This window comes from Chionomys nivalis, chromosome 26 (assembly GCF_950005125.1).
Source record: "Chionomys nivalis chromosome 26, mChiNiv1.1, whole genome shotgun sequence".
Taxonomy (NCBI): domain Eukaryota; kingdom Metazoa; phylum Chordata; class Mammalia; order Rodentia; family Cricetidae; genus Chionomys; species Chionomys nivalis.
The window spans coordinates 4,487,359-4,508,745 of NC_080111.1; the positions used below are offsets into that span (position 1 = coordinate 4,487,359).

The 21,387-nt window shown below is 43.8% G+C and overlaps 1 protein-coding gene and 1 pseudogene across 3 annotated transcripts in view; one reads left to right on the forward strand and one right to left on the reverse strand.

Annotated features, from left to right (window-relative positions):
- Hecw2 (HECT, C2 and WW domain containing E3 ubiquitin protein ligase 2) overlaps window positions 1-21,387 on the forward strand; it is a 294,060-nt gene that overhangs the window by 72,816 nt on the left and 199,857 nt on the right. The window lies entirely within an intron of this gene.
- Window positions 8,940-16,675, reverse strand: LOC130866731 (enolase-like; annotated as a pseudogene).

The window sequence follows — 21,387 nt, forward strand, 5'->3', positions numbered from 1 at the left end:
GGGTCAGCTGCATGTTCCTTGGCTATCTGATCAACAGTTGCATTTCCCTTGGCATAGCACGCTTAATAAAAACCCAGAGACAGATATTGGGGTTCATCCTGGAGATCAGAGAAGCAAAGCAGCTTTAGAGAGCTCTTACCTCTTAGAAACCATCAGAATGAAAAAGCAACTTGTATTGCAACCCGCCTTATATTCCTCTCTCTAGAGCTGGAATTAAAAACCTGCACCACCATCATCCAGCCTCTATGGCTAACTAGTGTGGCTGCTAGATTATAGGTGTGTGCCACCACTGCCCGGCCTGTACGGCTGACTAGCATGGCTGTTTTGCATTCTGTTCTTCAGGCAAGCTTTATTTATTAAAATACAAATGAAACATCACTACACCTTGGCTTCCCGGCTCTGCTCTCTTGGTGTTCTTCACCGTGAATGGCTAAAGCATCTCCAAGGAATAGAGGATGAAAGGGAAGTGGGCCCTTATCGTGATCTTTTTGTATGCCATGTTCCCCAGTGCCTCTGTCTTATTTCCTCACTGAGACCTGCTCCTCAAGCCCCAGTGGCTAGAGACTCTGAAGAAAGCCTTTGAACCCAGCTTGAAGTTCAACCCCTTCTCACTCCCAGGCTGGTTGGGTTTTGAAGTTTTAAATGATACGGAGGGCAGGATATGGAAGGCGTCAGCCTACCAATGAGACTGTTATTTTAATGTGGGTTTGTGCTGCAGGTTCTTCAGCTCCTTTTTTAGGGTCACTCATTAGTCCCTTGTGAGTTTAGCTCTGTCCCTCTAACACAGTGTGGTATCACAACGGTGTTTCTGCAAATAGCTACCTTTGTGTACCTCACGGGGAAAGCAGTGTTTGTTACAGAAAACCACAGGTTTGTTATGATAGGGTGGGAGCAGCTGCCTCCGTCAGTGGTCGGAAAACCTTCTGATGGCTGCCCATAGCATAAAAACAAAGCGCACCGGCAGAACGTGGATTCCTTCCCTCCTAGAGTCCTCCTAATTACAGCCTCACGTTGCCTCTGGCCAGCCAAGCAAACTGATGCCAGGGACTTGATGCGTCTGCAATTTCACATTTCTAGAGACCACGCCCTTGTGTGAATGCACTTTATAAGAACGATTTGAGATGACTGGAAGAAATGACAGCTCTAATTTACCTGTTTTGTTCCAAATCTCCTGCATGTATTTTAGTTTATGTGAGTTTTTAATACAATATAGCCTGAAGGTGATATTTTACCCTCCCCTTTTGAAATTGCTCCTCTGTGAACACAGTTGCTTTAATGTCACTCTTCAGGAGCTGTCTACCTTTTTTGGTTAGTTATTTACAATTGCGTTTTCATTTGTTAATTGTGTGTGTGTGCACGTACGTTCACACACACGCCATAGTGTGCATGCGGAGGTCAGAGGCCATCTTGAAGGGGTCGCTTCTCTCCTTCTACCATGTGAGACCAGGGATGAACTTGTTCAGGCTTGGTGCAAACACTGTCTGCGGGTCATCTCATCACCCCACTGTGTTTTATGCAGCAGGGTCCCTCCTTGAGACCTGCGCTCACCCTTCAGACTAGACTTAGCAGGTCAGCAAGCCTCAGGGATCCTTTTCTCGGCCTCCGCAGTATAGGTGTTACAAGTACCTGCTACCATGCTTACACCTGTCATCTTGACCCTTAGAAGACTCCGCAGGAAGATTGTCGTGATTTCGAGGTCAACCTGGGCTACAGAGAGATCCTCTCTCTCTCAAAAAACCAAAAGAGAAAGAGTTAAAAGGAAAAACTGTACATGAAATTTCAAAAATCCTAATTTTTTAAAAGACTGTCTCTATGGCTAATTTTCAATGCATGTTTTATTAATTTTAATATATATCTAAAATATTTTTTGTGAATTGGGTATGTGAGTATACTATATTAAGTCATTTCTGTCCTTTCTTCTCCCTCTTCAACTCTTCTCTTGTCCCTTCCATCTTTAGTTCATGACCTCTTCTTCAATAATAATTATTGATATACACACCCACACATATACATGTATATATACAAAACCCACTGTGGTTACTCTAGGTTATATTCTCAAATATAAATGTTTGAAGTTAGGAATCACAAATAAGAGAGAATATGTGACATTTATCTTTCTGGGTCTTTGTGACCTGACTCGGTGTAATATTTTATAGTTTTATCTGTTAAGTTTCATGATTTCATTTTTCTTTAGAACCGAATAATTCAAGTGTGTCTATCTACCAAATTTTTGTTGTCCATCCACCGACCGATGGACATCTAGGCTGCGTTCATTTTGGAGAGAGTGACTGTGAACGTGGTGGAATGTTGTCTCTGGGGAAAGCTGTCAAGTCCTTTGGGTTTATGCCAAGGAGTAGTGCCTCTGGATAGCAGTGTTAGTTATTTTCAGCGTCTGTAGACGTCTCCATATTGATTTCCATAGGCATAGATCTATTTTTAGCGTTGGGAGACTTTTCCACATTGATTTTCATTGCGGCTGCTCCAATTGAAATCCCCACCAACAGTGAATCGAGCATCCTCCTTCCCCCCAATTCTTTTCTTTTGGGGGGTTGGGACGTTGAGACAGGTTTCTCTCGCTCTGTAGACCAGGCTGGCCTGGAACTGAGCATTTGTTTAGGTCATTATGACTATGGTCAGATGGAGTCTCAAAGTGGTTTAAGTTTCCCTGATGGCTAAGGATGATGAACACTTTAGAAAGATATTTCTTAGCAATCTGTGCTTCTTCTGAAAACTCAGCTCAGATTCATAGCCCATTTTTTTTTTAACTGGGTCAGTTGTTTTCTTGAGTGTTTGTATATTCTGGATATTAATGCTCCAAAGAGTATGCTGTTGCTGAAGATGCCCCTCCCACGTGCTGGGATTTCTCTAAATTTGATTGGTTGCTTTCTTGGTTCTACAGAAGTTCCTTCGGTTTTATGAGCGCCCGTGGTCAACTGTTGGTCATTTTCCTGAGTGAATGAGGTCCTATTAGAAACCTTTCCTCTACTGTACTGGCGTCATGTCGGCGACTGCCCATTTTGTTCCAATAGGTTCCAAGTTTCACATTGAAGTCTTTGATCCATTTGGAGTTGGCTTTTCTGCAGTGTGGTAGATACAGGTTTAATTTCATTCTTCTTAATGTGGACATTCAGTTTTCTCAACACCATTTGTTCAAGCTACCTTCTTTTGTCTGTTGTATATTTTAGGTGTCTTTGTCAAATATCTGTTTTATATCTATATCTATATACCTATATATTTATATATAAATATAGGACTTCCGTTCTGTTCTGTTCTTCTACATATCTGCTTTTATGTCAGTTTTTATGCTGTTTTTATGACTATAGCTCTGTAACATAACTTGAAATCTGTTGTGGCAATCCCTCCAGCCATGCTCTCTCTGCGTGCTATGGACTTTCCATGGTCTTGGTGCTTCCATGTCGTCTTTGCGTTCGCGTTTCTATTTCTGCGAAGAATTTGACTGACATTTTGATTTGGGTTGTATTAAATCTGTACATTGTTTTTGGTAGTGTGAAATGTATTTCCTTTGAAATTTTAGCCTGGCCAGGAGACCTATTTCACTTTTTCCCTTCCCTTTTCCCTTTGTGTCAATTAGCCAATCATGTCAGATTTTGAAGTAAGGCTGCTGGGGACAGGAGGAGATGCAGTCACCAACTGTGTCAGGGATAAAAGGCAGACACCATGTTGGCCCCAGTGTGTGCTGGTCTGGTTTCTGTCCTGAAGCATCCTGTGTACAGAAAGAATTGCCTTGATGAGATCCTTTTGCTTTGTTTGCATGTTCCTTGAGATTATTTATTCTTTGTTTCTATAGTAGCATGGCCAATTTTACAATATTAAATCAACCAATCCATGGGCATGGGAGATCATTCCTTCTTCCTATGTCTTCATCAACCTCTCTCTTCAGACCTTTAGGGTTTTTAATTGTCTTTTTCTTCATTGGTCTTGTTTATTCATAGATATATATTTTGGAGGCTATTGTGGATGGAAGTGTTTCCTTGATCTCATTGAAGTGTATCTCATTCTATATTCATATATAGAAAGGCTGTGGTTTTTACTAAGTTGATTTTGTGGTCCTAGGACGTTGCTGAAAATGATCATTTCCAGACGTTTTCTGGTGGAATTTTGGGAATCTCAAGTATAATCATGTTAGCTGCAAATAGGGATAATTAGATTTTTTTCTTATTTGCGTTCCTTTAGTTTTCTTTTTTCGTCTTGTTGCCATTGCTAGATCTTCAAGCGCCGTATTGAAGCACGGTTGGTTGATGATTAGCCCTCCCTCATTCCAGACATTTATATGACTGCTCAGAGTTTTTCTCCTTCTGGGTTGACACTGGAGGACATTTATCATACATGGCCTTTCTTGTGTGGATTTATGTAGCATGATTACTAAAAACCCAGAGACAGATATTGAGGTTCAACCTGAAGGTCAGAGAAACAAAACAGCCAGCAGCTGGGTCTTACCTTTATCTCGGTCCGAAACGACGCTTCTGCCTCCAGGAATCTCCGAATGAGACCGTGTATAAGAATTGTCTCCTCCCCTCTTATATTCCTCTCTAGTGCTGGGATTAAAGGCGTGCACCACCACCGCCTGGGTTTTGTGGCAAACTAGTGTGGCTACTGGGATTAAAGGTGTGTGTCACCACTGCTTGGTCTGTAAGACTGACCAGAAGGGCTGGTTTACTCATTGATCTTCAGGCAAGCTTTATTTATCAAAATACAAATGAAATATCACTACAAAGATCTGTTCCCTCCAGTCCTTTCTCTAGAACTTTTACCTTGATAAATGTGTAGGCTTTGTTAAAGGCCTTTCTGCATCAGTTGAAAGGATTGTGTAATTGTTTTTAAATCCATATGACTTACATGCTTCGTACAGACAGATTCACTGTTAGAGCGTGTGGGTGGGACTTCTGTCTGGGCGTAGAAGGGCATAGGGCATGGGTCTTGAGTATCTCACCCAGTGCGAATCCAGAATAAGCTGGGCATGAAGGGATGGCTAGCATAGATGAAGCTTATGGGGCATCTCAGCTGGTGCACCCACGTGTGACTCTAGCTGGGTCTGGAATCCGGGGTGGAGATGTCAAGGATCTAAGGATATTCACTAGTCAGGTTAGCGTTTGGGTGTGACTCCAGCATGGGCTCAGCATGGGCGTGCGGCCTATTTATGGTTTTGTGTGTGTGTGTGTGAGAGATAAGGGGCTCCCTAGATGCCATAGACCGGCCTTATGCTGGCCACTTTTCTGCCAGCTTGACCCAAGTTTCCCAGAGAAGGAACCCTCAATTAGGAAAATGCCTTAATTGAACCAGTTAAGCATAGAGGGCATTTTCTTAATTAGTGACTAATGTCCATGAGTCCAGTCCATTGTTGGGGAGGCTACCGCTCGGCTAGTGGTCCTGGGTTCACTAAGAAAGCAGGCTGAGCAAGCCAGTAAACAGCACCCCTCCATGACATCTGCATCAGCTCCTGCCTCCAGATTCTTCCTGTTTGAGCTCTGTCCTGGCTTCCTTCAACGATAGGCTACAGTGCACCATCCGTAAGCCAAATAAACACTTTCCTCCTCAACTTGCTGTTTGGTCCGAAAAAAATCAGGAGTGGGTCCTCGAGCTTGTTTCTGCTTTCTCCAGGTATGACCGTTCTTCACCCTTGAAGGAAGAAAGTTTTTGCCTGATTTTTTTTTTTTTATTTTGCAGAAACCCACAGTTGAGAGACTGAATTTTTAAAAGTGACTTTGGATTTTTAAAGAGACTAAATTTTAAAGTGTTGGGATTTGTAGAGGCTGTGGGATTTTTAATTTCTTTTGACTTCCTTGCTATTTCATTTTAGGTAGGGTCTCCCAAATCTCTGTAGGCCAGCATGACTGTTTGTTTTCACTTCCTGAGCCCTGGCATTTGCAGATATGCGTCACTGTTTCCAATTGATGTGGCCCCGTGCGTGCTAGGTAAGCGCTCTGTCAGCTGAGAGTATCTATGCCTCGTTTTCTTGTTTTTATGATTGTTCTATTATTCCATACCTTGGCTCATTTTTTTCTTCTTCTTATGAGTCATTTGTTTCAATTTTTTTTTGAGATTATAATATACTTATATCATTTCCCCTTCCCCATTTCCCGTGGATTAGGGAGGCTGTTTCTAATGTTGTACATACTATGGACATGGATGTGTCATGACTGGAGCCCAAGTTAAAAGCGTGTTTTATTATTTGCTCTTCGGCATACTGTGGGACCTGCTGGTCCGTGAGATTACAGTCTATGGACCGCTTCCACGGCCTTCTGTTTTTTTTTTTTTTGTTGTTGTTGTTGTTTTTTATGGTTTATTTAGCTTTTATTTTATGTGCATTGGTGTGAAGGTGTCAGATCCCCTGGAACTGGATTTTCAGACAGTTGTGAGCTGCCATGTGGGCACTGGGATTTGAACCCGGGTCCTCAGGAAAAGTAGTCTGTGCTCTTAACCGCTGAGCTATTTCTCCAGCCCCGCCCCCCCCACGGCCTTCTGTTATGATGGACTTTGTCCTGGGTTTGCAAGCTGCCGGGTAGTTGCAGGGTTTGTTGATGTTTGGTGATTTTTATGTCATTACACTTTGCCCCACATTTCTGAACCAAAGCAGCTATTTGGCGTGCTGCTTCCAGGCTGGCTACTTGTTTCTGTTTTGCCAGCAGGTGCCATCTGCTGCCATGTGTGCCGCTGGAAGTCTGGAATTGTGGTGAAAAAGGAAGTGGGGCTGCGATGCTCAGAGATAGCCCTTTATCTTCCGCCTCTTCAGTAGTACTGTCGTGCAGCGTAGGTGGGCATGACTCAAGAGTGACCCAAGGGCCTTACAAAAGAAAGGGAAGTTGATGTCTGTCCTGGGTTGAGTTCTTGCTGCCCAATCTTCCTTCACCTCTGAGATCATTACATTACCGAAGAAGCTGTACCACGATGCTACCATACAGCCCCCTCGATGGCCCGTATTACTGTTAGCTGTCTTTCCTCATTTTCCCTCATTACCTTCCTTGTCTTCTCATTCAAGCCTCCTGTGTCCGTCTCTGTCCTATCTCTCCAAAATCATATATTCTATTTCTTCTACCTTGGGAGATCCTTTCCTCTCCCATGGTCTCACCCACTAGATAACCTCTGTGCTTATATGGATTACAGTGTGCCTATCAAAGGCTTAAACGCTAACATCTGCATATAAGACATATACACAACATTTGTATTTTAAGATCTAGGGGACCTTACCCAGGATTATTTTTTCCCTAGCTTCTGTATTTAACTGTAATTTCTGGTTTCAGCTTTACAACAGCTGAATAATATGTAGCTGTGTAAGTTTTTATGACATTTTCATTATCCAGTCTTCCATTGATGGATATCTAGTTTTTTTTTTTCCCAGTGAATGCTATCATAAATAGAGCCGCAGTGAACATAGCTGAACAAGCATCTCTGCCGTAGAATGAGGCGTTCTCTGGATGTATGCCCAAGAGTGATGTGGCAGTTTGAATGAGGCTGGCTTTCATAGCCTCATAGATTTGAATGCTTGGTCACTACAAGGGAGGGGCAGCACTGTTCGAAAGGATTAGGAGGTGTGGCCTTGTGGGAGGAAGTGTGTCACTGGGGGTGAACCTTGAGGTTTTTAAAGCCCAAGCCAGTCCCCGTGTCTCTCTCTTCCTGCTGCTCCAGATGTAAACCGCTCAGCGGCATATCTATGTGAATCTGTGTGATCCCTGCCGTGATGATAATGGGCTAAATCTCTGAAATTTAAGTAAGCCCCAACTAAATGCTCTCTTTTATAAGAAAAAACAAAGAGTCTGCACTATGTTCTAGAGTTTAGTTGATTCTGATATGTGACCCTGTAAAGGACTTCCGTTAATGTAGGTAACAGACGCTCTAGCATGTGTGATTTTTGTCTGTTAATTATGGCGTGTGCTAGTCAGCGCTGTTACTGTCACCAGAGTCCCTCATAGGAAGAGGCTTAAGGAAAGAATAGAGACTTCGTTTTGGCTCCATTTATAAAGATGTCGTCCATCATGATGAAGGAGCAGTAACGTCACCAAAGCAATCAGGAAACTGGAGGCCCAGGTAGGGGCATGGCTGGACTCCTCAAGGCCTGTTCTCTAGCTACCCACTTCCTCCAGCACGGCCCCCATCTCCTAAGGGTGGTACAGCATCCCAAGATAGCGTCACCCGCTAGGGACTGAGTGCGCAAAACCATGAGCCTGTGGGGGAACTTTTACAGGGGAATGATAGAAGCAGAGCTGTGCCATTTTCTCCAGAGTCCCCAGTCACATGCTCCAGCCCACTGCTTTCCATGAAGTGTCCCAGTTCTTCTTCCCAGGATTCTTTTCTTTGTTTCTCTCACTTCCTATAATACCTGTGGGTCTCAGGCTGTCGTGTACAGATGAGATGCCAAGTCCCAACTCTCTACAGCATGTATATGTGTGTGTGCATGTGTGTGTGTCGGTGTGTGTATGTTCGTGTGTGTATATGTGTGAATGTGCATGTGTGTATATGTATATATGTATGTGTGTATGCGTGTGTATATGTGTGTATGTATATATGTGTGCGTATGTGTGTGTGCATGTCTGTGTATGTATGTGCTTGTCTGTATGTGTTTGTGTGTGTGTGTGTGTGATAGTCAACTTTTCATTGCCTTGACAAAATGTCCGAGGAAGCTACTTAACGTAGGAGAATTTATCTTGGCTCATGGCTTTCTATGTTCTGTGGTGCTCATGTTTACTTTTTTTACATGTGTAAAAGATGTGTGGCGAGCATCATGGAGAGGGCATGCTGCATGATGTCAGAGCTTCCTGCCTCCTGGTGGGGGTGAGGGTGGGGAGGTGAGGGGAGAAGCAGATTAGGTGTATCTGCCCACAGTGTACCTTCCTCCTTACGTCAGCGAGGCCACACCCCTTCATTTTAAACATCTACTCCAAAGCACTGCCAAGTCCCAAACCCATCTGTGGGTTAACCCATTGCTAAAATAGTGCCGCATTGTTCAACATGTAAGGTTTTGGGGGTGCTTCATATCCTGACAGCACATACAGGAGATATGGGGAGTGGACGCTGCTCTCCTCAGAACTATACCCCTCACAGAGCTGGGCCTGAAAGCGGGAGATGGGGCGGGAAAGTTTTTGCCAGGTAGGTCACTTTGGAAAGCATACCAGGTTTTCAAGATCTTCAAATTTCATTTTCACTTCAAAGAAAAATCTCATCTTTGAAGCTAAGACTTGCTTACATTTTTCATTTTCATCTTGTGGTTTTCATTGATTCTGGAAGTGTAATTAGGAGGGTGCTTGCCATTTTTCTTCATTATAAGTGATGGGGGGGTTATAATTTGAGACTATTTTTAAGGGTCACTTAGGCTTTCATTTTGCACGGAGAACCGCTGGGATGGGGGTTTGCTTATGGCCACTCTAGAGACTGTACTAGGCTCTAGACACTGGCTTGGGAAGTGAGATTGCAGAAATAATGATTTTGGACCAATTCCGAGGCCCGGGAGCATGATTACAAAGCCGGGGTTGCCAGCAGGGCTCCAGGTGGTCAGGTATGGCCTTGAGGATGTCCAAGGAAGCAGTGACAATGAGATGCAAGCACTGGACTGGCCTTGAGCCCCTTTGGTGACATCAAGGACAGGGTCTAAGCAGCTGGTGACTCCAGGGATCTCCATCCACACTTTACCTGGTCAGGGGCTTCCTGAAGGCCCAGCTCTTCCACAGTGCTAAGGATCTGATTGTACTTGGCCAGGTGCTCAGATCGGCGAAGGGTGGCAGTGTTGATCCGCCCAGTGTGGGGCCCCACCCCCAGGTCAGCGATGATGAAAGTATCCTCAGTCTCCCCAGAGCGATGGAACACCACGATGCCCCAACTATTGGACCGGGTCAGCATACATACCTGCAGAGGCTCAGATGCAGAGCCAATCTGGTTCACTTTGAGCGGGAAGCAGCTGCATGACGGCTCACTGACGGCCTCAGCAGTCCTTTTAGTGCTGGTTACTATGAGATCACCCTCAACCACATGGATGCCTGCCTAGCCGTGCACTTCGGCCAGCTTCCCAGTCGATCTGGTCAAAGGGGTCCTCAGTGGACACCACTGGATACTCCCAGATGAAGGACTTACACAGGTCAGCCCGCTGGTCGGATGCGATGTACCCGCTAGAGTCATCAGACTTGAAATGCAGGTCATACCTGCCAGACCTGAAGAACTCAGAGACGACCACATGCATGCCAATGACAAGCCTTCCTAACTGTGTTCTTTGGGTTCTCCAGAGTTTCTTTGTTCTCCAGGATGTAGGTGCAAACCTGCCCTCATCACCCACTTTGGTGGCATGGTTCCTGTATTTCTCTTTGATGGCATTCTTCAGGTTGTGATAACCTCTACCACAGTGCGCGGCTTCCCAAAAACCAGACGCCCCCACAGGGAGGATCGTGGACTCCTGTATGGCCAGCTTGTTGCCAGCAAAGGAACATCCATTGATCACACTGAAGGCTGGGACCGACAGCATGACTTCAGGGTTGCCAACCAAGTCAGAGATGTGACGATAGAGGGGCACCCCCTTTTCTGCGATGCCAGCTTTGCAGGCAGACAGGGACACTCCCAGGATGGCATTTGCACCAAATTTAGATTTGTTTCCAGTGCTGTCTGTCTTGATCATCAGGTTGTCTATCTTCTCGTGTCCTGCAACATTCAGGTTCTTGCTACCAGAGCAGGCGTGATAGTTTTATCGATGCACTCATCAGTCTTTGAGACACCCCTCCCCATGCAGTGTGTAGCACATTTTATTGTTGTCACAGAGTCCTAGGGCCTTAGAGATGTCAGTGGAGGCACCACTGGGCACGGCAGCTGGGAAGAGACCTTTTGAGATGTAGAGATGAACCTCAACAGTGGGATTCCCATGGGAGTCAGAGATGTCTCAGACATGGACCTGGAGATAAGACACGGCGAGTTTCTGACTGTCGGATCACCACTCAGAAGAACAGAAGTTCTGCAGACACTGTGGAGAGCGTGTAGAAGAGCCGTGCATGTGAGCCTGTGACCGAGCTTTAAGAGGATTTTATAACTGAACTAATTGCATACCTGCTTGTCTTCTGGAACTGGTAGTTACAGGCACGGCCAAGGTGATGGGCATTTATTTATCATTTACTAAGTGGAAAGCACTGTGTGTGTTATTATTTCCCATGTGTTCTTTTATCTATCTCTTCTTTCAAAGACACAACAAAGAAGCCACAGTTACCTCCATCTGGCCAGTTTGAAGCTGGGACTCAGAAGTTCCGGTATTCTGCCTGGAGTTAGAAAGGTGATGGACTGTGAAGTGGGACTTAAATTAAGGCTGCTTGTCCTCCCAGTGAATGTTTTTAGCCACTAGGGCATTCTGAAGTGTTCATCCAGTAAGAGGCCTTGAGTTTAGATGCAGAAGACGACTATAAACTGGTTCAGTCTCTTCTGTAAAGAAAATAGGACTTCTGTAACATGCAAGATGAAACTAATCTAGTATTATCAAAGGCTTTGATCTTAGGAGTGAACCAGCTTTGAAGGTGGCTTGGATTGCCAGGATTATATGAAAATTGAGATCTAGTGAGTATACAAAATGATTACCTGGATAAGAAGATTTAGGTAGATCATTTCCTTCGAAAGCCTCTGATTTGCCCTGAGGTCAACCATCTGATGAAGCAACAGGGAGATGTCCTGGGTTTACGCTCCCTCTGATAAGACTGGCTGTGTGAGGTCTCATTTCTGCATTGGAGACAGTAAAGCTTAGTTTGGGGGTTGTTGGGAGGGTCAGGGGGTTGCTACTAGCATCTCAAAGTTAAGGAACAGTGCGGACAGAGTTCATTGTCCAGGTTTTCATTTGAAAGCAGAGACAGCTCACTAACGAAGGACTGGGTGGAAGCTGACTAGACAGAGGTGGCTGAGGCAAGAGAGGTGAAGCCGAGGGGCTCTGAACCCAGAGCCCTGAGTGCTTCTGAAATGCAGGCTCGCAGTTCTGAAATGTGGCCTCTTGCAGGCCGCAGATCGAGGACTCCACTTTGAGCAGGATGAGTTAGGTTCCTTACTGGGGAGGGACAGATGACGCTTGATCCAGTTTCCTTATCATGTGCTCAGGTATACAGGAAGGGAGAGCATCTACATGTCAATTTTTAAGGAAGCATTGCCTTCTGGTTGCAATATTATTGTTGTAGAAGGCACAAGACATTGGCAAGGTTACCTAGACTCTCAGTGCTGGCTTGGTGGATACCTAGTATCCACAATCTACCATTCATCTGTCTGTCTGTCTGTCTGTCTGTCTGTCTGTCTGTCTATCATCCATAAGTCTGTCTTTCCATCTATCTATCTATTTTATATCTCTCTGATATCTATTTGATATCTATCTGTCTGTCTATCTATTACCCATCAGTCTGTCTTTCTATCTCTCTGATATCTATTTGATATCTATCTATCGTCATCATTGTTATCTATCAATCTATCATCTATCTATCTCTACTATCTATCTATCTATCTATCTATCTATCATCTATCTATATATTATCTATTTATCCACCTATCCATCATCTATCTATTCACCTATCCATCATCTATCTATCCACCTATCCGTATATCTATCTATCATCTATCTATCTATCTATCTATCTATCTATCTATCTATCTATCTATCTATCTATCATCTATCTGTCCATCTATCATCTATCTATCTATCTATCTATCTATCTATCTATCATCTATCTATCGATCATTCATTCATTTATCTGTCTATCTGTCTTCTGTCTGGATCACTCTCTGGGAATTAAGTGATCCAGTCATAGAAGAAGGCATTAGAAGAATTTATGTGTGTAAGACATGGGACATAAATCTACAGAACTATTGCCTTAGATGAAAGTAAGGACCCAAGGGAGCCTGCGTGTGGCTGCCGGGCCTTCACACCACCCCCTCCTGATAGCTCACAGTCAAATGAGTTCCACAGTGACCCAGCTGACCTCCAGCAGTGACTCATCTTAATTTCACTACCAAGCTTTTATAATTCTCATGTAGTGTGGCACATAGATCATAAAGATTCATCTTAAACAAAGATTCTATTCTACAATCAAAAGCTCAAGCTAAAGGCATCTCTGGAAGAGCTGCAGTATGGTAGAACTGGTAGATCTTCTTGTAGTGCAGCCTGGGACATTTCAGGCTTGAAATGTGACTCTCGCTTAAAGTTTTGTTATGTCATTACATAATCGAGTAATTTCTTCATCATGTGCCTTTGGGAGCCAGGGTTCCTCCTAGATCTGTTATAAAATCATATGAGATATGAGTATGAGCACTCAAATTGTTTTGCAAGTCTTTAGGGGAAATTCCTAGTTATGGACTTAGGTCAGTTTTCATGACAAAAAAATTAATGTATACAGCTAAATTTTTTTTTTTTTTTTTTGGTTTTTTTTTTTCTTTTTTTTTTTTTTCGAGACAGGGTTTCTCTGTGGTTTTGGAGCCTGTCCTGGAACTAGCTCTTGTAGACCAGGCTGGTCTCGAACTCACAGAGATCCGCCTGCCTCTGCCTCCCAAGTGCTGGGATTAAAGGCGTGCGCCACCACCGCCCGGCAGCTAAATTTTTATTCAGAAATACGGTACTCTTTTCTTCGTTGCTATCGCTATTCACATAGTAAACATAATGAAGTCGTTTTCATAGAATTAAGTTCTGATCTGATTCTCTACTTAAATCATTCATTTGTTTTCTCATTTGAGTCTATAATGAATACAACTTGTGACCCCAAGTGGTTGAGCAAAAAGAGTAAAGAAATCAAGATTATTGCGTTATAGGGCTTACAGCACAACTATAGGGCCCCAGGGAGAGTTTGTGTCTCGATAGTGTTCCTATGTCCACTCTATTGCCTATCAGAGAGTGGATGTATGTTAGGTGCTCTCCGAATTTCTGTGTGGGTGCCCAGCATATCTTGGAATGAATTCATTTGGAAAAGTCTGTAAAGAAAAAGGACTGCATTACAGTGAAGTCATAGAGCTGGTCATAATCCATCTCTCTAGATCATTACATAACACATACACACATACATGCACACATATGCACACACACATACACACATACTTACATACATGCACACATATGCACACACGCATACACACATACACGCACATACACACACATACCATGCATACACACACGCACACACATATACGCACATACACATACACGCACACACACTCATACACACGCGCACACACATACACACACATACACACGCATACACACACATACACGCGCACACACATACACACATACACGTACACTCACACACAAACATACATGCATGTGCACACAAACACACACGCATGGTAAGGAGGGGATAACCATTTATAACTCAACAAGGGAGACTACGAACCAACCTTAATCTGACTTATTGATTTTGAACTTTTGCCTTCAGAACTTTGAGAAAACAGCTTTTTGTTGCTGTTGTTCATGCCTGCCTGTGGCACTTTGCTTTGGCAGCCTGAGAAAAATAGCACAGCATGTTGGGACATTTTTAGAATTAATAGTTATATTTCAAGTTTTCCCGTGGACTCACTGCACTGTGGCAATTTTTTCCACCTTTTTCCTTGGTTCCCTCCTTTCCTTGTTTTGTTTTTTTTTTTTTTTTTTTTTTTAATGCAGCCCAAGCTGGCCTTGAACTTGCTATTGCCCTGCCTCCGCCTCCTCAATGCTGATATTTCAGGCATGCACTTCCGTGCGTGGTGTGAAATTTTCTAAGTAAGATTGTTGACATAGCCAAGCAGTCATCTTCCTAGAAAGTTATTAATAAGTCTTGCCAACATTGATGGAATAAGGAAGCGGGTGGGTGAAGAGATGCACCCTCCCTGAAGGCCGTTCTGTGGCTTTAAGTAGTAAACTTCTTGCTTCAGAGGCTACTCCTTGTCTCCGTTCAGGTTCAATATACTTTGTGCCCCTTTTTCTCCATCACTCTCTTCTGACTACCTCCCTTGTTTTTATTAAAGGGTTTTCATCCTGGTGTGGTGGCCGTCAACCATAACCCCACAATTTAGGAGGCTGGGACTTTGATTTCAGCTTCAGAAATGGAAGCTTCTTATGCATTTGTTGTGACCGTCCCTCTCTCATTTAAAACTGCCCCGGTTAGATCACTTTACATGCCCTCAAGTTTTCGATGGATTCTCCTGGTTCAAGCGGCATCAGCCCCTAGGCCTGGCTTGGCTGTCCTCTGGTGTGTGCAGGGTGCGTGAAAATTGGTCTCTGTGCTCCAGGCACTGATAGGCTGGTCTGTAGACTCCATGATACAGGATGGGATTCACGTTCTCCTGGATTCTGTGCCTTCCATCTTAGATAGGCACTTGCTATGTGAATAAAGGAGTAAGTGAGGTGTTGGGCATCTGTGCAAATGCTTTGGGGTCACCAAGAGAAGTCACTTTGTAAATTGCTAAGGTGCCTGGAATAGTTTAGGCATTGTGCTAACCAAGTTTTGGGCACAATGAAGCCGGTGTATGGCTATTGATACATAAAAACAGGTTTAATTCAAGATGCTGCCTCACAATATTCTGGAAGCTGGAAAGTGTAATGGCCTTCTATCTATGAGCAGTGAACCCAGGCAAGCAGTGATGAGATTCCATGTCAGAGTAAAGGCCTTAGAGCGTGGCCTGGGGTGTGGGACCATGTCCAAAGCCAGGAGCAGATGGATGCCCAAGCTCAAGGAGCTGGAGGGAGAACACATCCCATGCCTTTCGGTTCTATTTGAGACATCAGCAGATTGAGAGATGCCCACTCATATCAGTGAAGGAGGATCTTCTTGATTCCAATCCCACTGATTCCAATGCCAGTCTGCCTCTCCCTGAAAGACTGCCACAGACACTTCCAGAAATAACCAACACAAAATTAACCACCACACATGATCGATATATTTTTAGATTAAGATCAAAATAGGTTCATTAAACTGGGAAGATTCTAAAAGAGACCTTGTAAACTCAAATTGAGATTCACAGAGAATTTGCAAAGTAACGGTGTTGTGCACTTGAAGCTATGTATGTATCTTTAAAAACAGAGCAAAATTAGCTTGGTGCTCATAAGACCATCTCCGTGCTCCACAATAGCAAGCATGCAAGCATATTTACTATGATAACAATATGAAAATATTTAACATGAGCCATAAAAATGTTGCCATTTGGTATAAATAAGCTGCTTACACACTTTACGCTGCAGTGTCTTAAAAGACAATAAGACAAACCTGTCATTTAAACAACTGAGTATAACTAATAATAAAATACACACACACACACACACATGTATATACACGCTTGTGTGTGGTTAGTGTTAATTGTCAATGGGTGTCAAATCAACTAGCATGGAAACCTTTAGGCACATCTGTGAGACATTATTTTGATTAAGATTGGCGTCTGGGTGCGCCTCTGCCAATTAACCGTATTAATTGAGTTGGGAAGACCTTTCTGCTGTGGCTGGTGGGTGGCACCTTGTCTCCTGCATGGTCAGCGGCCTCTGTGACTTCCCTTGACCCATGAGTGAGCCTGAATGAGCCCTTTTTCCCGTTGACTGCTTCTGCCAGGGAGTTTTATCACGGTCAGAGAAAAGAGGCACACACACACACACATCACCCTCCTCCCGGAGGAAAGTGCTAAATTGTTAAATATCTAGGATATCAAACACGAATGTGATAAAGGAAGTATTTCTGGTGGAAACATAGTCACTTACAGAGACCGGCATGGCCGGTTGCACACAGTGTCTGACCGACAGATTGGGCCCTGAGCTTGTGTCTTCCTGTGTTTGGGTCTGTTGTCTGTCTGTTTTTCCTTGTGGTGTAAGTGTCTATAAGGAAAACAATCCCTGGGTGCAATTTGAGTGAAATTCTATAATATAATCACTGCACTCATGTTGGTGCTGGACACTGTCACCCTAGCAGTTCCTAAATTGTCAAGAGAAGATTTAGCCAGAGAAAATAAGAACACAAAAATAAAATAAGTTTTATTTTATAACAAATAAGTGTATTTAACACAGTCTTACTAACCTAGGATACTGCCAACACCCCCTTCTCTAAATGACCTGATTGGTCAGCAAGAACAAAGCTTACTTTAGAGATTTTTTTTTTTTTTTTTTTTTTGGTGTCTCAGCTTCTCAGGTTTTAATTTCATTTTTACAGTGATGGGGGTTGAACTAGGGACTTGTGAATGGCAGACCTCTCCATATACCTCCCAGCCCATCCTTCCTTAGCCCAAAACATAAACTAACGAAAGCCACAATTTTTGTTGTTGCTTTGTTTCGTAAAGTTCATAGAGGAGGGGATTGGAATGAGTTGTTTGCTAGTGCCTAAGGCTTAAACTTCTTTGAAAATGGTCTTTACCTTAAGGGATTATGGACTGTGAAAAGGATGATAAAAGCATTCAGTGACATGATTGGCCTTTAGTATTTTAGCAAACCGTATAGCAGATGTAGAAATGCAAGCATAAATAATTTGTTCTCATTGTCAAGTTCTTTTTATTTAGTTTTTTTTTTGTTTGTTTGTTCCCAAGTCTTTACTTTTATCTTAGGCAGAACTGCAACTCACTGTAGCCAGGCAGGCCTTGAACTCCTGACCTGCCTGCCTCAGTCTCCTGCATGCTGGTATAATGAACATAATCATCACATTGTCCAGACTTTATAGAAGGCATGCATCTAGAGAAGAATGCAGGGAACGAACTAGGGTAAAATCGAGGTGGTTCAGCAGCCTAGGGCTCTGGAATCCTCACTCCTCGGGCTGAAATCGAGACACTACTCGTGGGTAGCGCTGCCAGACTTGAAGGTGTTCAAATCTTTGGGCTTCAGGTCTGAAGCGTTTATGATACTTAATATGGGAATGACCAGTGGCCGTGGGATTGTGAAAATTAAAGGTGTCTACATGTACAGATTGAATAGAATAATACCTGGGACATAGTAATGGCTCAGGTCATTTTATGTGGCCTTATGTAAAACTGTCAGGTGAGAGAGGAATTTGGGAAGCCAACAGCATCCAGCCGTATGTTATTGGGTTATGGGAAGACTACTCACTGGGATCAGCTCTTCTCAAGTACTGGAGAGGGTCTGACCAGTTGGGGTTTATCCCATGTCTTGCCCAATTCGCTGACATTTAAGCTTCATTGTAGGTTATTGTGAGTTCTAAATAAGACAGGTTCAACAAATGCACACAGAAGCCCATTGTTTATTGATTGGATGAAGAAGTTTCTCAGGAGCCGAGATGATAACAGGATCAACGCTTACCGCCCTAAAGAAGCTTGTAGTTTAGGGACCCTCCTCAGTACCCAGCATGGAAGAGCCGGCATAGTGCCTAGCCTGTAGCAGATCCTCAGTGAATGGTGATGGTCCTTTTCCCTTCAGGATGTCCTGTCACCTAGGGAACCTGTGGGAGAGCAGACTAATGCTTAGGGCAGGAGATGGCAGATTCTAAAGAGCAGGGATCCAGCCTGTAGTTAGTTACCATGGTGGAGTTTGCTGGCCATGTTGTCACCATTGCCAAAGGAGAGAGAGGCCACCCTCGGCGTCTAAGCGAGTGCGTGGAACTGTGCACCTCAGAAACAAGACAGCAGGCTATAACTGTGATGACCTGCACAGCTGGCGGCACAGAAGAAAGCCAGCAGGCACAAGACGAATCAGATTTTAACTGTCGACTTTGACCTCGTTAGTCATAGCATGTGGACTCATAAAACAATGCCTACAGTGGTGTCCTCCAAGCACGGTAAAGGAGTCGGTGTGAAGCTGAAAGAGGAAGGACTTTTACCCTCAGTAGGATGGGTAAAATGGCTGTCCTGGGCTGGGCATGTGGTTCCTGGCCCAAGGCCCTGCGATGGTGCCAACCGAAACACTTGTGTGGGTATCACAGATCCACCCAGGCTGGATTCACAAAGGATCTTAGAGGTTGGTGATTCTGCCTTCTCCTTCCAGATCTGAGGAATCGGAGAGCCAGAGGGGAGTCGTGACTCAACCAAATTTAAGTCTTCCTGGAAGGAGAGCTGGCTCTTGGGCCAAAATATCCAGGTTTTCTTTCCATTCTGTCTGGCGATTGTGCGATGCCAAAGAAGACTAGCTGTGGCTTGCTGTCTGTCATCAGAACGCTGTCTCTCTGTGGCAGCCATCCTTCAGTTCCCAAGTAGTACTGCTGTAGCCCATTAGAAGGAGCGGTGACAGTTTTAACTTGATTTTTTTCCCGAAAGTACCTTCTGACTTTTATTATAGCTGAGGCAGATTTTTGCTGGGGCATTTGACACATCCTGCCTTCATATGCCATATCTCTGTGATTCACTGTCATGGCGTCCCCACTCCAGGGAGAAGTGTAGGTCCCAAACAGGTCCCACTGAGAAGGGCTCTGCAGTGAGGTCCTTCTTACTAACTCACGGGCTGTGATTTTTGTTTACAAACACCGAATCAACTCCTTTTCCATTTGCTGGAAACACTTCTGCCTCTGGATATGTTTTATAGCCTTGGCTGAATTCCAAGATGTGATGTAGGTAAGTCAGCCTTCAATGGAAATAATTCTTATTTATACCTAAATTTCTGAGAAGAAAGGAAAAGACATCAAAGGGTATGATGTCTGTGATAAGTCACTGTCTAAATTCTGAACAAAGTAGTGTTGGTGGCAGAGTTCCTAATTAAAGGAATGAATCAGAAGATGCTCATACATCTTACCATGATAGGCTGAATGGTTACACTTAGCCTCCAAACATGTACTGGACTTTGTGATAACAAGTTATTGATCTCAAAGTTATTACTGTTATTTTACTAAATGTCCGCTAATAATACCCTATGATGCTTACACCTACCATTTCTATGTCTATATGGCAACTCAGGTTTGTATTATAATAATATTAGAATTATATAACAGTGTTAGTTCTTTTAGACTCCTCGGGAGTCATTAAATGTTCTTTGAATAATGATTATTTTAAGGTTTCAGTGACTTTCAGGTTTGAGTGTTGCTATATTAGATACGAGATGGAATCTAGTGACTTTATTTTATTTATTACTTTTATTTTTTGAGACCTGCTGTGATGTCACCAAGGCTAACCTCTATAACCTGATGTAGCCAAGACATAGATAAGCTATGTCTTGAGTCTCTGATCTTCCCATCTTTACCTGCCAAGTGCTGGAATTATAGGCATGTAACATCAGGCCCAGGGTGATGTGGTGCTGTGGACTGAACGTGAACTTCAGGCTTGCTATAATCCAGAGCTCTGCCAGCTGCTGTGTGTCCCCAGCAGTTTTGTTCATTTTTAAAATGTGTAGTTTTTTTGTTTTTTTTTTTTTTTTTTTTTTTTTTGAGACCATCTCATCATGTAGCCTGAGCTCGTTTTGAACTCAACCCTTTTACACCAGGGTTGGTATTATAAATGTAATCTATCCTGTCTGGCTGGTGGCCTTATCCTTTATATTTAAAATCACAGAGTTATTAGGGTCTCTAGAGACTGTGTCCTTGGACCACTTGGTGTTTCCAGTGGAGGCATTAGATTTGGCGAGGTAAAGTCAGTCACCTGGAGTCCTAAATAATTGCTTAGTAGCACAATATGATAAAGAACCCAGGGCTGTTGCTGAGGTCAGAGGTAATTAGAATTTCTGGTTTGAGGGAGCAGGTTTGAAAGACGGTATCTCCCCCTTTTACACAATTCTCTATGAGTTCTGCATGATGTTCTCCAGCCCCACCCAATGTTAAAACTTGCCTTTCCTACTTAGCAAGGATTTTTGCAGTTCTCTGGTATGGAGGCCACCATGTAAGCAGCTTTGGAGCAATCGTAGAGGTGTAAGCCAGCCTGGTAGATAAGGGACCCCAAATGCGGGACTTTCAGACTCAGAAGGTGCTTCGATAGCCTGAAGGCCATGGACAGTGGCCAAGGATGGCTTATGTCTGCAGAATCCCAGGACAGATAGCACAAGCCTGGAGCGCAAGAAGAAGGAGCTTGCTGTTTCCCAAGTTGGAGAACTTATCAGGGCTGTTCCCATGTCCTTCAGTGCACGTTAGAGGGTGAACATAGGAACTGAGAGAGGTGTGGCTCCAGAGAGGCCTAGCCTAGGAGAAGAGCTAGAACTCTCTGTGGGAGACTCCTGGGATGGTCCCGTTCAAGTCCACGGGAGTAACGAAGGGCAGGAAGAAGCATGTGCGAGTTTGCACCTGGGAGGCAGTCGTGGACTAGGAAAGGGGGGTACAGAAGTGGGGAACTTCCTGCAGGCTCCAGGTATGCCAGGCAACCTGGGCTTATGACCAGGTATTTTAGATGCATATTCTGAGGGAAGAGTTAAAATTGGTGACTTGAACCGTGTCATCTTTGGAAGATGTAAGGAAAACAGTTTAGCTCGGATAGAGACCCTGTGCAAGATTTCCAAGCAGGTCTTCAGTTCTTTCCTCTTGCTGCACACTGAGTGATGACAGGTCACGGAAATCACACGCATGTCCCTGTCAA